The 5365-nt window shown below is 36.6% G+C and overlaps 1 long non-coding RNA gene across 1 annotated transcript; it reads right to left on the bottom strand.

The window, feature by feature from the left end:
* Positions 1 to 3544: 3544 nt before the first annotated feature.
* On the bottom strand, positions 3545 to 4967 carry LOC109862741. The gene is made up of 3 exons (XR_002251203.1): positions 4842 to 4967; positions 4746 to 4749; positions 3545 to 4343 (listed from the first exon to the last, which is right to left on the bottom strand). It is a non-coding gene; the product is annotated as an uncharacterized LOC109862741 (long non-coding RNA).
* Positions 4968 to 5365: the final 398 nt, after the last annotated feature.

Here is a 5365-nt window from a genome sequence, read left to right as displayed (position 1 = left end):
TTTTATTTTTATATTTATATTATTATTTATATTATTATATTTATATAATTGTTTATATTTATAATTATAGTTTATATTTTTGCANATTAAAATACTTGAAACAAGTGGAAAACATGATGTTGCATACTAACGATGCGATGAGAAAGCTTATATATATGTATCTTGTGTGTGAATTATCTGAGACTCACGGCAATCGTTACAATATTCGACTTCGCTTGTGAATCTAACGAAAGACGGGAAGAACGCGAGAACCAACGATTAGTCTGTCTCAGTCTAAAAGAAAGACGGGCGTAGGCTGAATGATCTTCTAAAAGGCTTTTAGAAGATCATTTATTAGATCATTTATCTGTTCATGTACGGATATCATAAACATCTAAAGAACAGATTATTGCTTGTATATAAGGACATATGTAAGTCACTACCTGTATATATTTGTAATCGGTTTTTCTCTACACAATGCGTTTCTCTACATAAATTCTGTATTAATGAATTTAGGAGATTAAATAAGAAATTTTTGTGGCTGCAAGGGAGACACGAAAAAATCTCACACGATATAACTGATATCAAAAACATTAAATATTTTTGTAAAGTGTCAAATCATTCCCAGAGACAGGAGGGTATGTTGTCGCGTTCTAAAAATAAAGTTGTGAGTAGTGCAGCTAAGAGGGTTAAATTTGAGTTTTCTAATACACCTCCTTCCTCTACTTGTGATAATATTTTAGAAGTTAATATCTCTCCGGAGAATTTTACTAACATTAATCCTGATTTTTTATCTCCACGTGATGGTTGGTTTATCAACCTTTCCTCTGTTAATATCCCGACTCAGATTATCGGTTTATTACAATTAAGTGAAGGTTTTAGTTTACCTCCACAATGGAATGATGCGTTGACTATCAGCTTTATCAAATATTTAGGAAATAATTTACGTGGTTTCCCTCTTCCAGTAAAAATGGAGTTTAGAAATCGGTTTGTCTCTATATTAACCAAGGTTTCAATAAAAAAAGAAAAACGTTCGAGTTTGAACTCTGACATTTTGTCTGCTCTTTCGGCCACAAAAACGTTCTTAAGTAACAACAAAGATATTTTGTTTACCAAAGCTGACAAAGGAAATATGGTAGTTGCACTTGACAGGAATATTTATGTTGAAAAAATGTCTTTGCTTCTTTCTGATAGCAATACTTATATAGAGTTAAAGCGCAATCCGACCAATAAACTTTTAGACAGTCTACAAAATTTGTTAAAAAGATGGAGAGACCGAGATTTTATTTCTACGAATTTATACAATTACCTTAATGTTTCAAAGGCAATTTTACCGAGGGCATACGGTTTACCCAAGATGCATAAGGATGGTTATCCTCTCAGAATTATTGTTTCGTCTGTCGGCACGCCGCTCCATAAGTTAGCATCCTTTTTACACAAAATTATTTACAAAAATTCACCATTGGCCAGAAGTCACGTTTCTAACAGTTTTTCGTTAGTAAAAAAAAAATTTCGGACATTTACATTGAAGACTATTTTGAATTAATTTCTTTGGATGCGATTTCGTTGTTTACTAATGTCTCTTTGGAGTTGGCGGTCGACAGTCTTTTAGACAGATGGCATTTTCTGGAGAAGGGGACAACTTTACCTCGCGATGAATTCATTGGTGCAGTTTGCTTGGTTTTAAATTCAACCTTTTTTGTTTTTAATGATAAGTTCTACAAACAAACGTTTGGAACACCGATGGGTTCCCCTCTTTCTCCCGTTATTGCCGATCTTGTTCTGCAGGACCTCGAGAACTACGCTCTCAGTAAGCTTTCTTTTATTCCCTCCTTTTATCTGAGATACGTTGATGACATTGTTTTGGCGGTACCAAAGACGTATCACAGGGAGGTTCTTGACTCTTTTAATTCTTACCATCCAAGACTCCAATTCTCTATTGAGATTGGTAAAAATAATTCTTTAAATTTTCTTGACGTTACCTTGACCATTGTTGACAATTACATAATCACAGATTGGTACCATAAGCCCTCCTTCTCTGGCCGTTATCTAAATTTCCACTCGTACCATCCTATGTGTCAAAAAATTGGAACCATTATTGGCTTAATCGATCGAGCGTTCTTCCTTTCCCATCCTAGATTTCACGAAAAGAATTTCCAGCTCATCATAGATATTCTCCTAAATAATAACTATCCTGTACAATTGATCTTTGAGGTGATTGGTAAACGTCTTAGGGGTTTGTTTAACGGTTCTGTTGGTGGTGAGGGACGTCTGAAGCGAGTTCTTGATGGTGAAAAAGAAAGAAAGTTTTTTGTGGTGCCGTATGTTCATTCAATTTCGAGGGGTGTGGCTGATTTTGTAATTTCTAAGGCTAACATGAGGCTGGCCTTTGTGAGCAATAATAAACTTTCTAAGTTTGTTCGCGTTCACAAGGATCCTCTGCCTCCTTTGGCTAGGTCTGATGTGGTCTATTGCATAAAATGCAACGATTGTCGGGCTTCATATGTTGGCCAAACAAAAAGATTGCTCGGTACACGCATTAATGAACATAGAAGCCACATTCGTCGGAACACACAATGTCAATCTGTTATTACTGATCATAGAATAGAATGTAATCATGATTTTGATTGGAGTAATGTTTGCATATTAGATGAAGAGCACTCTTACACAAAGCGTCTGGTTTCTGAGATGCTCTATATTAAGAAACAAACTGTTGGCCTCAATTTACAGAGTGACACAGAGTTACTAGATAATATATATTTACCTTTAATAGAAAAGTTTAAGAAATTATAATTTAACTCCTTTCAATCTCTTTAGGTGTCTCTGGTTCTCTCTATCTTTCTTGTTTATATTTTTGACCTACTGGTTAGTCTCGTTACAACTGTGAGAGATACAGCACGTTTTATCTGTCTCTCATGTACACGTTCTCAACAACACGTTTGTATCTTACATCTTGCGAGACAAATGCATTTTCCGATTTATTATTTTTGTGAGTAATTTCGTTCTATATTTGATCTATTAACTTTATTTTATATTTGATTGTTTTTTTCTTATTACACAGGATTTTATGTATTCTTTTTCTGAAGATGATCCCATCCGGGAATCGAAACGTTAAACGTTTTTGAATAAATTTCATTTACAAAACATTTACACACTGACAACTGTGTTTAGGCTCACATTGGCCAATTCACCTGATTTTTTTACGTTAAATCTAAAGAAACCGTTCTCTCTGTGTACATATATCATAATTGTAAATGGCAAATTTTTTTCTATTTAAGTATTTTTATATATATTTGACACGCATATTTGAATAAGAATGCTTATCAAGCAGTTTTGGTTATTTAAATTAAAGCGCGCTCGCACAACCAACAACATGGTGGAAGATTTCCATAAAGATTAAAAGCACCAACACGGAGTGTACCTACTGTTCTTATTTATACTGGCTGCTTTCCGAGTTATGCATGAAGCGCATAGACTGCATAGAAAGTCGTTCCGATTTAAACAATGCGCGCATTGAAAGCGCTTTGATAGAGCTGAGAATTCCCTAGATTGTACTAACCGTGTCACCGTCGGCAGCCAGGGTCATTCCCGCGGTTGAAAGGATGGAGGCGGTCTCAGTGAGCGCGTTGCTGACACGGTCGGACCCGGAGGCAGACGCGTTGTTTGACCTGGCAATCGCGGGACCGTCAGGGGTCATGCGGACACGCTGCCAAGGGGAACGGCAACAGGACGCCGAGCCGGAATCCGAGTCAAGCATGGATTAGAGGACGCAAGATATTAAGGGTAATCAGCCAAGAATATTTTATTTTATTTTAGAGCGCGAAACGTTTGTGTACTCTAGCTTTATATATACATAACCATGTATTCGCATTTTATATTCATATTTAATTTAAGCGCTCGGGATGCATAACGCCCTTTTTATTTAATCAAAAATTTATAAAATTTGTTTTATCCATTTTCGTTTTACTTAGAATAATCCCATAAATAAATTAGATTAGGGATTACTCGCCAAACTGACATTTACGATATTGACTAAAAAACTTGTACAACTTGCAATTTCAATTGTCAGCGAAACTCTTGGGATTGAGTTGTTTACGTGTTTAAAACACGTGGGTAAAGTTTGGCCCACAATTCAAAATTTGACAAAAGTTAGGTTTACTGACTTAGATCTGGTTAGGGGACTAACTTTTGAAAAGTGGTTGATACTGCGTCAACTTGTTGGTTACTCCGAGGTAACTCAAACCTGAAAATAACGTGAACAATTCAGGTAATGAAAAAGGGTTAAAAGAGGTACTTATCCGCGTTGAGTTGTCCCACGTTGTCAGAACGAATCCGTGTCGTCTGAGGAGTCCAGCAGCAGTTACCTGAAACAGAAAAGAGGGTTAGTGAGAGTTTTGTTAGTTTAAATTGTTGGTTATACTTGGTCAGTAAACTAGACTTAAGTTGTTGTGACTGGTAGATTTTCCACAATTGAAATTGTTAGTTTTCATCCGTCCGAAATAAGACACTTGTAAACGAACCCGGAATTGACATGCAATCAACCTAGACAAGACTGAGACTCCACGCAAGAGAGAGTAGTGTAAGGTATAAGAAGGAAAGTGTGTTGTGAAAGCATGAATGTAATATTCACAATGGCCGGGCAGATCAACCGAGGTACAGTGCGATACCTGGGAACGGTCTAGCTCGAGAAGAAAAATAAAAAATAAAATTTTTCGCAGGTGTTAGAATTGTCGGAAAAACGGTTGTTAATAACGCGTGTCACGTACAATTCTGTAACACAAAAAAATTGTTGTTTGTAACAAGTGTTAATAAACAATTTGTAAACTATACAACCATAAACTCAGTGTGTGATTATTTCTCACCACTTGAACTTTGGTGGAACTTGGACCATACCAGAAGCCCATTGTTCGCATCAGGCGTCCGGGATCCGTGTTCAAAGAGGTTCCAACGGCGAGGGCGGCAAGTTCGGATGGTCGTCTGTCTGGTGAATCCGTTCCTGAAACAGACCGAAAGGGTCATATCCTTCCTTCTTGTCGGGTTAAAGAAGGTGGCAACCGTGAGAAGTTCTCTCGTTCAAGTGTCCGGTCACAACCGTACTAAATTCTTGAGACTCCTCCCAGCGCACTGACTGCTTCTACTCTGACTGTGTTCCAAATTTACTGCCAGCGCTGCAAGTATGTCGTATAAAAGCAAGATACCAACATCGTAATTTTGCTAAGCACGTTATCAGTACAAATATAGATTTCAAATTGGAACGATATTTTAGTGAGTTTCAATGCCAATAGCAGAGAAAGTAAACACAAAACAGATATAATCTAACCCGAAAATATAGAAAACAATATGCAAAAGATGAATATTTGAAAATCACATTAAAGAAATATGTGAC

The sequence above is a fragment of the Pseudomyrmex gracilis genome, unplaced genomic scaffold (genome assembly GCF_002006095.1).
Source record: "Pseudomyrmex gracilis isolate BER0280 unplaced genomic scaffold, ASM200609v1 scaffold_2307, whole genome shotgun sequence".
NCBI classification, from domain to species: Eukaryota; Metazoa; Arthropoda; class Insecta; order Hymenoptera; family Formicidae; genus Pseudomyrmex; species Pseudomyrmex gracilis.
This window is presented reverse-complemented; position numbering and strand designations above follow the sequence as displayed.